General features: G+C 42.8%; 1 long non-coding RNA gene across 1 annotated transcript in view; it reads right to left on the bottom strand.

The window, feature by feature from the left end:
- Positions 1–1,022: 1,022 nt before the first annotated feature.
- The window catches only part of LOC125697563 (uncharacterized), a 435,416-nt gene continuing 424,083 nt past the window's right edge, over positions 1,023–12,355 (bottom strand). The window contains exon 6 of the long non-coding RNA XR_007378850.1: positions 1,023–10,151. This is a non-coding gene — a long non-coding RNA (uncharacterized LOC125697563). The remainder of the gene's footprint in view (positions 10,152–12,355) is intronic.

Here is a 12,355-nt window from a genome sequence, read left to right as displayed (position 1 = left end):
CATTGTATGAGAGCAGTGCTTATGAAGCACCAAGGACTTTCCAGCAAGGAGCTGGGTGTTCACAAGCCGCAAGAGAGGGACACAGCCAGGACAGCTGGCCCATACTGGCCACAGGGATGTCTCAAACCGTACGGCATCATGTTAAGTAATGAAAGCTGGGGAAAGGAGGAAGGCGGGATATTTGGAGAGATGGTGTTTGTTCGGGGGAAGTTCTTTACTATGAGAGTGGTGAGGTGCTGGAACAGGCTGTCCAGATGCCCCATCCTTGGAGGTGTTCAAGGCCAGACTGGATGGGGCCCTGGGCAACCTGGTCTGGTATTAAATGGGGAGATTGGTGGCCCTGCCTGTGGCAGGGGGTTGGAGATTCATGATCCTTGAGGTGCCTTCCAAGCCGGGCCGTTCTGTGATTCTGTGTGATTCTGTGTGATTCTGTCTTCCCTGTTACGTGTGGTGAACCCTGGTTTCCTGGGCATGGCTGAACATCTGCCTGCTGATGGGAAGTAACAAATGGACTCCTTGTTGTGCTTTGCTTGCACACAGATTTTACTTTACCAAGTGAACTGTCTTTACGTCAACTCATGAGCTCTCACACTTTTACCTTTCTGGTTCTCTCCACATCCTATCTGGGATCGGGAGCGTGAGCAAATGGCTGTGTTGTTCTGAACTGCCTGCTACAAGTTGTTATATCTTGATTAAAAAGTAGGTTTGGGGCAGTTTTGATTGCCTTCAGCAATATTATACTATTACTCATAAGCATTTCTCATTTTTTACTTCCTCCATTCCACTCCTTTCTTCACCATTCAGAAGCTCTTTTCATGGTCCTCCCCTTATTTTTTCCTTTTATTATTCAACGAGATCAGAATGCCATTTCTGTAGACCTTAGAACTGTCTTCATCATTAAACATCTTATTTATGTTTTTTGTTTTTTTTTTTTTTTATTTTAATCAAATACTTAGGGTACCAAACACAACTCAATGGCTGAACCAAGAAATGTGCAAATATATTATGATTCTCTACAAGCATCTGCTACAACCCTGCTGACACACATAACACATAAATATAGCATGCCATTTTGCCCAGTTCTCCTCTCTTCTCAACAGTGGGCACATTCTCTTTTAATGGGAGTTTAATTTCTTGAGGTTGATGTATAGGACACATGCTTTTCCAGAACCACAGGCCCATCACAGATACATTCATCAGGTACACAAAACCAAAACAGAACGTGGGCACCAGCTGTAGCACAGCTTTAGCTCAGATTCAGGAATGAAAAATGTATTACTGAGCAAAACCATTATTTTTGATTCTGTTTTAAGAGCATCAGGAGTATTTTCCCTCACTGCATGCCTATTTTCTGCATACCTAGCATAAACAAAGTATGCTTTGCCTCAGCTCTTGCTCTCAATGATTTTTCTTAACAGAAATACAACATTCTTAATTCCAAAGCATAAAATGGTAAAAGTAGTTAATACATGTAATTAAATAACCAGATTAAATGCTGTTTCCACTGTATTGGAGAACAAAAGTGTACAACAGCAAACACAGTAACAACTTGATAATGATCCAAATCAAATGTCTGAAAGCCAAGAATGAAATCAAAACAGAATTTGAAATGTGTGTAAATGTCAGTGCCTTGTAGACTGCTCAATTCTACTCTGCGACTACACAAATGAATATAAACCCATTAGGTGAAATCCTTCATCTGCTGATTAGACTGCTTTAACATTAAATGGAAGCAAACTAACTACAAAACTACCGATAAATGTTGACTGTCATACAAACTAGTATCAGTACAGTTCCCACAGAGTTTTATAAAGTAATGTCTTCAGTTGCCTGAATCGAGAGAACAAGGAAAAACACTTGGAAGAAGAAGCCAATTAATATTCTCTGTCATCAACCTGCCCTGTTCTGGAATCTGTGGTTATAAACTGTTGCCATTTATGCAGGATAAATGTAGGAAACATACATTTCTTTATAGAATAGGCTGTGGAAACTAGAATAGACTTTACGTTTGCTTATCAAATGGAATGGTGAAAAAGCCAACACCTGAACTGAAGTCTACAGTCAGTGATGCTCAGCAATCCATGCTGCATGGATAAAGGGATTTCACAGACAGCTACGTGCCACTGCAGCAGTAGGCAGGCTGATAGTGTTTGAAAGCATTGTGTGTGCCTGTCCAGGAGAGCAGGGAGACAGAGAATCCAAAGAAAGCTGTCAGGACTAGCTTTGGGATCATCGCCAGGATGAACTCTTCTGGCCAATGGCTAACTGAAAGAGACTAGATAATATGAATGAAGCTTAATTTTTCCTCTGTCCAAAGAAATGGACCTTTGCATATTCTTTGTAAATCACAAGGGCTACATCAAAATAACACACTACTCTGTTCTCTGCTTCTTCTATTGGAAAGCAACTGACAAGATTCCAATATTGACTACTTACTCAGGTCAAGCAAAAGCTACATTCTTGATTTATAATTCCACGTTCAGCGGTATTCTGCATGTATAAGCTGGACTGAACGGATGGAAACAAGAAGACGAGTCATTTATTTTGCAAGGCAGTTTGGGAAGTGTAGGGAAATGGCTTTGTTAAAACCATGCAGCACATCCTTACTCGACAAAGCCTTTATGCAACTGTTTAATGTTAACTACATGTGAAGGTCTCACAGGAGAGTCCTTTTCCTTTTCTTTCTCTCTGTTTCTGCTTTCATTTCTTGTCTCCAGTCTACACTGGACCCAAGCAAATGCAGTGGTTGATCATGTGCCATGCAGAGCCACAGCAGCGGGCTGATGTCACGTGGGGATGGAGCACATGCAGCCAGGCAGCACGTAGGAGTCCTGAAGGACTAAACAGTGCTTTGTGCAAATGGAAATGTAAGCAAATTCAAACTATGAATTTTAGCAAGGCAATGTGAGAGCTGAAATTTTTCAGAGGATTAAAGCTTGGCCAAATATGTGTTGAGTAGGACAGCAAAAAGTCTTGTCTGTGACAGCAAGGCATTGACCCATGTGCCCTACAGAATAAATGTCCCAGTGTTTGCTGCTGAAATAGCTGTAAGAATCTTCTCCTTGAAGACAAAGTATTGCTGTCTTCTACCTGGCTACAAGTGACAAAATGCTCAAACTTCAAATTATCAGCACAAGAGAATTTTCTGAAATGGAATTCAGTTATAAGAAATTGTAAAATAAAGATTTACATTGGAATGTGCCAGAGAATGTTCATCATAGGTAAATGATGTGCGTATGTGTGTGCGCCTGGACACGTACACACAGTGCACACTCACACACATGCAGTGCTGCTGCATCACTGAAGATCACGTAAACAGAAATATCCCCTAATAATTAAATGTGCTGGTAGTAAAACCAAGCAAACGGAGTGGGACATTTGAAGGAGGTTAAAAACATGCAAAAAATGTTCAAAGTAGCTGAATGTTGTGTGAAGTTAACTGGGTAGTTGCTATTTACAAAAGTGGTTACATGCTGTTACCATGGAAACGTGGGGTGGAAAATAAAGGACAAGTGTGGCTTCATCTTGAAGCAACTCCGACTGGGAGGAAAGCAAAAGCTGGCATTCCTCCAGTAGCAGAATAATTGCCTCTCCTAAAGGACGAGCAATATGTTTTATTGTACTTTTACATACCATGCAAAGTTTCGAAACTCCAAGCAAACAAGGGTAAGGATAGAATGATGGATCTATAGCTTGTTGAGAATCCTATCACAGTACAATTTATTCTTGTTCCTTTGCTATTTACTGCAATGGTAAATACTGAACGTTTTCTAAGTCTGCTTCAAGTTATTTTGCGTCGCTTCCAAGCATACAGTCTGCTAACATCCCCATGGACATCTTTTTCTTATCTGTATTTCTGCTTTGATGAGGGAAGCACGCTCTAAGGATGTGACTTGCTGCCATCAAAACAAGCTTCCTGAGAACTACCAAAGACAGGGAGATGACCACTGGCCCTGAACATTTTTATGACAGTTTTGAATGTGGAGCAGTTGGCAGCATAGACAGAACAAGTTATTCGTAAATAAAAGGTGCACCCAAGGACACCGCAGCCAGCACTAGGGCTGAAAACCAGAAAGCCACACAGACGTCTGACACATTTGTCTGTCTTCTGGGAATCATTCTGGTGCTGAGAAAGCCCTTCTGAGACAGATACCCACGGCCACAGACAGATGCCAGGTCTGACTGCAACCTGGCAATGTCTGCTGGATCCCTGGGGTGCTCCAGGTGTGTGCACTGATGGGCTGGCACATTCAGTGTGCGAGGGCTAGGTGATCAGCAAATGAGAGGTCTTACCCATAGGTTGGAAGTTCCACTAAAGATGTGATTAAAATCCTGATTGGAGCCTGACTTAAAATGCAGAGAAAAAAGCACTCTATCTCAGTTCCCTTCTCTGGGGCTGGGAGCTGAGCTCTGCTTGTCCTACTAAGGCCTGCGTTCAAAGGACGGCAGCAGACCAAGAGCTGCTGCCATGTTCTTGTACACTGATCCTTTCAGATGAGTATTTGAACCTCTTTGACATTGGTCTGTCTACTGTTGTACAAACAGTTTGCTCTTTTCTCAAGCCACTAGTTCATTTCTATAGGTGCACATCGTCCACTTGACATCAGCTGCAATTCCCAATGGAAAAAGTGCCATTACTGCTATATGGAAGGAAACACCATTTGCAAAAAAAATCAAATAATGGTTCTACACTTTTGCTCTGATAGATAGCTGTCTCCCTAAAGGCCACATCTGAAGCCCACTACAGCAGAAACATCCACTAGACAGAGCCGTTATTGGGTAAACATATTACCCCCGTCTTTCTGTTGAATGATCCCAGGGAAGTGAACCTCCATTCATTTCCCAATGTTGCAAATTGACTGTTAAGTTGCAAAATGGCTGTTCTTCATTATCCCAATGCTGCAAATTGACAAGCCCTATCGTCCCTCCTCCCTCATTAAACATGCATTTGTTCAAGTCCAGAAAACACATTTATGATGAAGTTAAGCTACATTATAGAACTCCCTCACGTTCCATAGCACAATGGCACTTCACAGAGACTGATCCACAGGACATTAATGCAGTAAAAATGCAGTATTGCATATCTTTATATAGGAAGTGTTTTTGCCTACTTTTTCTCATGCTTGATGCTAAGCTACCACATTAAACTAGAGCTATTTCAAGTCATTGTGGTGCCCTGGATTTTTCATTCCAGTTTCTGAATCAGCCAGTAGACATGGTAAAAATCCGAACAGAAGTGCTTCCTATAGCCATGGATCTAAGGAGCACCTTCATTCTACCAAGTAAAATGTCATATTTTCAAGATAAGAATGTTCCTGCTTTTCCATATAGGCTTCATGTGAGTAACCAATGTGTCAGCTCCATGACTAGCACTGTGGTGCAAGTGCTGGGTGCTCCCATACCTTGCTCAGCTGGACAGAGTATGTTTATCAGGATATTCTCCTTGACTCTTCATTCTTTATGTTTTTCTTTATGCTAGTTTCTTTCTCTGAAGAGCGCGGATTTGTAAACTGGTCTTGGTATGAAAGTAAGACCTTACTTCCACAAACTGAATGCTGCATTGGGCGTCTCTTTGTTTCACAGACAGTAATTGCTTTCTCAGGAGTAAATTGGTGTGTGTCAGGTTTGTCAGTGACTGTTCAGCCCCGCTCATCTCTAATAAAATCTTCATTTTTAGCACAAGTAAACGACAGAATTTAAAGGCTGACTACTTACGAAAAGGCCAGGTGTCTAAAATTAAAAGATTAATTTATTTCACTTTATCTTTCAGCTTAAAAGATTAATATTTAGTTGCAAAAAGAATGCTACAAATATCTGCTGCATCCCCGTGAGACATTTCTTTTGATAAGCAGCAATATACAGCAAATAAAGACAATTCTACAGCACCACATATTGATGAAGTAACCATTAAAGCTCTGTACGTTGACTGAATTTACTAAGAAAAGGGAGGCAGTAAGCACAGTGACAATAAGTCATGCACACAGATATAGACAATATGCCATTCACGGCTCTCTGCATTGCCTTGACCTTCAGAGCCCTGCGTTTGGCCATAGAGACAATGCTTGCCATTGGAGATGTATTATTTTATGCTGCTTAATGACTACATAAAGCTATTCCAAACTCCATTAAGCCTGATATTCTTTCTGTCATCCCTTTTCCCTCAATTAATGCAAACCTTAGAGGAAAAACAGGGCACAGCTTTCATACATCTCTGATAGATTTCAATCCTGTTCGAAAAGAAATAGAAGGACTAAATGAATAATTCTGAGTATCCTGAGCTCTTGTACTTTCTGGAAGTACCCAGAAAATCCCAGATACACCTACCTACACGAACTCTTGATGCCTGACCTGGTAGTACAAGTCTGATCAGTAGTGTGGAATTTCCCCTGCATTTTCCTTCAACCCCAGCTGACTGACCTCAGCATCACCCTTTTTTTTTTCTCTCTCTCTCTGCCAACACAGAAAGCTAGAGCAGCCGTGCTTAAGAACTACTCAAACAAAACCCTCGTGGCAGACACAGCGGCTGCAGCCACGCCGTTCCTCGTTCAATCCAGCGCCTGTTCCTGGAGCCTTGTGACCGCGGCCAGCTGCACTCACAGCCCCGTGCCCACAGCTGCACACCCCAGTGCCAGCTGGCTGCCTCTGGGCTGCTGCAGCACACGGACTGACAGACACTGAGGGTCCGGGACGGACAGTGGGCTCTGCTGTTTGGGATGTGGCTGTGTGCGGTGCTGGGAGAAGCGGAGCCTGAAGTGGATGCAGGTCTTAAAGTGAACCGAAATCTGAAAACAGAACAGTTATCCACTTAGGCAAACAGTTTCAAACACGGCGGTGGCAAGTAAGGACAAGTTGCAGAGAATAGCATGTTGGTAGACTGCATAGCCTCCGAGGGTTATGTTTCCACAAGTGGTGTCAGGTATTTCTGAAGTATTACTGGCTTGTACCAACTGTATCTCACCTTATGACGGTTCCTGAGAGCCAGAGCTGTTCTCTGTGCATGTGAGCCAAGACAGCCTTTGTTACATTTGATCAATTCCTCTGTGAAAATGACTTTTTAAAGAAATCAGTAATGTATTCTGAGCTGCAATAACCATCATCCGCAGACATGCTGCTTTCATAGCACTTATGCATGTGACAAGAGTGCTAGAAGATGTAAATCAAAAGAGCATTCTCCTTGGCTGTACCCAGCCCCTTGAAAGCTCTGCTTCTTCCCTGGTAAACTGAGTGTGCTCAGTGTATTACTGACATGAAAATAATCGGCCACTGTCCTCAGTGTGTATCTCACTCCTTGCCAGTCCTCTCAGCTGAGCTGGCAGAGATGACCCCAGCAGTGAGGGTTGTTTTTGCAGCTTCATGGTGTAAAGAGTGACACTGGGAACCAAACACCTTGCTCTTCCCTAGCTGGCAGTCTTTTGACACAAGGACAAAATTGGCCTCCTATTTCAGCTTGGGATCATTTTTGCCTCCACTTTGTGTGAAAGCAGAGGGTTCCTTGGAACGCTGGAAGTTTTGATTAGGGTAATGCATGGGAGTAAACTGGAAATGATCCATTTGCAAAACCTGACATCTGTGCTGTAATAGCTTAGTTGCTATGCTTGCAACTAAATGAGGAGAGGATGCATTTTATTCCTCTAACAAATGATGTATAAAATACACCTGACAAGACTGTAAGTAAATTGTTGGGTATACTTGTTGCTGTCTGATAAGGAGAGAGCATCACTGTAGATCACCTAATTTGAAGCTCTTCCTGTCAGCATCTGCTCATGACTTCAAAGCAGAGAATGGAGGTGAGAGCATTAAGGCACACAGAGGATCCATGGACAAAAACAAAAGGGAAGCATGCAAGTCAATTAGCAGTAGAACTCAGCAATGATAGCAGCATTTTTAAATGTATATATGCTTTTTAACCATACTAGCAGTATTTGGGTATGGGGCAGAGCTCCGTGTGGTTGCAGGACAGTGCAGTATTGACGTAAGCACTACATCATTCCCCGTCCTTTTGTCCCCTCCAAGCAAACAGCTGACAGAGCTCTCTGCAGACTTTGGAGAAACACCTGCTCCTAAGCAATGCAATCACTTGAGGTGAGCTACAGTGAGAGTAACAGTCACTATTTAGATAAGCCATTATTATTATTATTATTGTTATTATTTTGATTCAAGGTGAATGAGCAAACCCCTGCTCTCTGTGCTTCTTCAGTCATCTTAGGCATTTTCAAAGCACTTCAAAGTACAGCAGGAAACCTGGATCGGGATTTCTCTTTCCACTCGGCTGTAGGCCCCTTACATATCTGAATGAGGAGCACTATCTCTCTAAGGTTTATGTGCATTCAATGGAGAGAGAATGGTGCCCTCAGACAATGGCTGGCATTTGAGGTGGATGGAAGCAATGCCTGGAGAGGTCTTTCTGTCTTCCAGAGATGATTGAGGGAATCTAGAGTGACTACATCACTGGCCGGCGCCTAAACAAAGTATCTGAAATCGGATGGGATGAATTGGTAATACAGAAGTATCAGCAAAAGAGTTCAGAAAGCTAAGAAGGAAGATGCCACACATTCCTCAGGTTATAAAACTGATTCCTGACTGTTTCTTTAGTTGGCAAATCTGGGCCTCTAGTTATACAAATGGGAACAGCCCAGGGAAGCTTCCACGAAGTTGTCACGCATCATAACTCAGCTGCTTTTATTTAAGCACTGTCAGAGGGATGATACTGCATTACAGTGGCTCAATGGCTGGCAGAGAGAAGGGCAGCATAAAGTGACTTTTCAGAAATGAAACCTCTCCAGATCAATAATTATCATCACAGGCTCATCAAGTTTGGAGAATTGCAGCCTTCAAAGAATGACAAGTTAATTTTAGGAGTTACCCACTATATCAGTGCAGCAAAACAACCAATTAGAATACTTTTCTGCAATCCAAGAATCTCAAAACCGACTCAAGGGCTTTCAGCTTCTTCCATGCCGGGAAGTTTATTTAGAGGTAGAATATTCTCATTGTAAATCTTGATCTGGTTAGATACGAACACACTAGATCTCCAGAAAAGTTAGGGCAGATGTATCAAAAAAAGATGATACGCTGATGTGCTTGTAGTAAGTGCTGCAGAGGAACATGAATTACCGGATCCTTGGATTTTCAATATGGAAATCTCCTTCCAGCTCCAAGTCCCAGGGGGCTGCCAAACGCCAGGCTACAGGAGCCAGTCCTTGCTGAATGTGAGAAGAGGGGATTTTTTCTTTTTTGCACTGTCCACATGGTTTGACTCAGCACAGGTGCTTATCAATAGGAATAACCCCAGGGAAGTCAGTGCCTGACTGATTTGAGATTATTAGATCTTCAGCTGTGCTAATTTTGAGGGAAAACGGACTCTCTTGACATGCCTGGAACTTTCTAAATGCCTATTTTGCAAGTACTTTTTCTCTTGCTTCTATCACAGCAGGCCTGGCTGAGACCAAAACCCATTGCAAACCCTAGCACTACACAAAACACAGCAGGAAGAATCCATGTCCCACAGATGTTAAATTTTTCTGAAGGCCTGTAGCTTTTCCAGAATCTGGAATGACACTTCAGGAACTCATGTTTGCAAAAATTGCCTCGAGCCACGTCTTTGGCTGAATTAATTTATTTGCAGGCATGGATATTTACTGAATGATAGTGCACAGTGGCAGACCAGACAGTGTGCCTTGAAATACAGGCACAGGTGGCAATAAAAGTATGGTGAAACCACAATCCGTGAAATCACTCTATCTGTTGTTCTTGAGTGGTTTTGAAAAACAGCATTCTGCTTTGTAGCCAACTTATTGACCTCTCCAAAATAAGCAAATAGCACCTAAACTAGTGAGTTGGATACAGAGATAAGCTGTATTAACCCTTTTTCTTACTATGTCTTTTAAATGATAAGTAACTGAGAGAGGGCTGTCAGTCTGCAGTCAGTGCTCAGACACGCGCGAGCCTTTGTCGCCACCATGACAGAAGCAACAGCAGAACTTCCAGTTTCTGCTTGCTGTTAGATCATGAGTCAAATCAAGCCAAGAGCTCTTAGTGTCAGCTCTGAAGCCTGTTTCATACAGATGAGGTTTTCAGCAGTCGATCCACACGCACTGTCACAATCAGGGGCATATTGGCTCCACACCTGGAGTTTGATTGTTCCCATCATGCTTCCTGCAAAGTGTATAGAAATCCCAAGTAGTGGTCTCTTAAGCTTTTGTATATGAAAAGGATGTAAAATATGGAGAGCTCTATCTTCTCTAGATTTGTCAGTTACTGCACAGATAGCTACTGTTTGTAGCATTTTTGACACCTTCTAAATAGGGGCTGTCTCTTCTGCTGCTGGCCCAACATGCATATCAACAAAGGGGAAATACCTTCTGTGCTTGAAATAACCTCACAATTTTCACTCTGCAACATGCAAACACTTCCAGATCTGACAGAGAAGGGAAATACAAAGAGGTTTGTACAATTTGCTCTGCCCCATTCCTGAAGGTGTTCAAGAACCATGGAGATGTGATGCTTATGACCACAATTTAATGGTCAATACTGCTGGTAGGTGGACAGTTGGACTCAATTATCTTGCAGGTCCTTTCCCACCTTAATGAGTCTGTAATATTATTATCTTGGCAACATTTAGGTAGTCAGACCCTGTAGAATTGTTATCATGTCAGAAGTGAGGGAGTAGACCCAGGTGTACCTTACCATCCTTCCTACAAGAGGGAAATCTAGGTGCAGGCTGGAAGGAAACTACCTTGTAAGCCAGTCACATTAGTATCCAAACCATTTCAGGACAGAATTCCACCTAGATGGAGTTTGGCTTGGACACAGAAGATTTTCCTGCATATTTTCTGAGCTGCCCATCTCTTTCCATCTCTATGAGTTGGATGTTGATGCTATGTGCTGCACTTTCTGTTCTGCCTCTTGCAGCCTACAAGCATTAAATGTTCTGCTTCAGGATCTGTGTCTGATGTTCAACCCAGTTACACTGCAGATGGCCTCCATGGTCAGGTCCTAAATCACAGTGTTACAAATGAGGGGGAAATTTTGACACAGCAGTTCTGTGTCTGTAAAACTGGGTAAGTTAAAACAGTGTTTGGCATTGTGAAAAAAAATATCAAGTGGTGCAGAACAGTACGTGTGAGATATAGTAATGCCTACAGATGATAGAGGGAGGTTTGAAAAGAAGAATTAAATGAGAATGATTATTTAAAAGAATGAATACAAAGCAGTACATGAGGTGAGGCATGCTTCCATGATGGCGATCTCTGTTCTGGGAGAGATAATTGCCTCTGGCTTGTCTTAGCAGCAGTAAATGGCACTGTGCTGGGTGGCAGCCCTGCTAATGCAGGTTGGTCACATCTCAGGAGGAATATACAGCCGGGCAGTAGTGTTTCTTAGCAGAGAATTTACCTGGTCCTGGTTGTGTACAATGCAAAGGGAAATTAGTTGTCAGATTTTCTGTTTTCACTTGGGAGAAAACCAGAATACTTCGGGACTGTATATGAGAATGAAGCTGTGGAAATAAAATACTGTCAGTCAAATAGCTCCACCCTCAGCCAAAAATCCTGTTACTTAATCAAAGGGCATGCAGAGGCCTCTGGGAGATGCACCTATTGGCGTTTGCTGCTATAAAAAGCAGTAGTCAAGCACGAGCACTTCCTACGCATTTCAGTGCAGATATTACACACCACAATAGCTCCCGAAAAACAGCCAGTAATCGTTTTCTGGTTTGTGACAGGGTGCTCTGACTCCTGGAAGAGAAGGTAAAACAATACAGGGCCTCACACAGCACCTTCAGAAGACAGCATGGTTTCCACTGAGCAGGCTGGGTCCCACATGGCTGGCTCAGCATGCATGGAAAACAGCACAGAGCGGGGTCTTCTGAGCAAGGTGAGGGAATGGACTTCCAACTTCCCATTCCCATGAGCTTTAAGAATAAAGACAGGCCCCCAAACCAACAGTCCTTCCAAAGCTGTGTAGCAAGCAAGGTGTTCCTGAAGATACGACAGACCATAATAGTGACCAGGACTCTGCGTTGGTGGTCACTGGACAAAGACAATCTGACAGGGAAACCTAAACACATGTGGATTTGGCACCAAGAGGTGCAGATCTGTTTCTCCACATTGGCACAGACCTTCCAAATGACTGTCCCTGTGCTTTAGTCCCTTCTATGAAAACAGAGCCTGAACTGCTCTCACAACCTCTCCTTCCTTCGAGATGCATTTCTGTAGACTGTGAGCGTTAGTGTAAATCTTCTCCTTCAGCACTGTTGTTAGATGTGAATGCAACAGTGCAGTCAGTGCCAGGTGAAGGTGGGAGTCAGAGCTCAGGTACTTCACATGAGACTTCTCACTGGTGCTGTCAGGCCTAA

The sequence above is a fragment of the Lagopus muta genome, chromosome 9, assembly GCF_023343835.1.
Source record: "Lagopus muta isolate bLagMut1 chromosome 9, bLagMut1 primary, whole genome shotgun sequence".
Classification (NCBI taxonomy): domain Eukaryota; kingdom Metazoa; phylum Chordata; class Aves; order Galliformes; family Phasianidae; genus Lagopus; species Lagopus muta.
The sequence above is the reverse complement of the archived record's forward strand: the minus strand, read 5'-3'. Positions and strand labels throughout refer to the sequence as shown.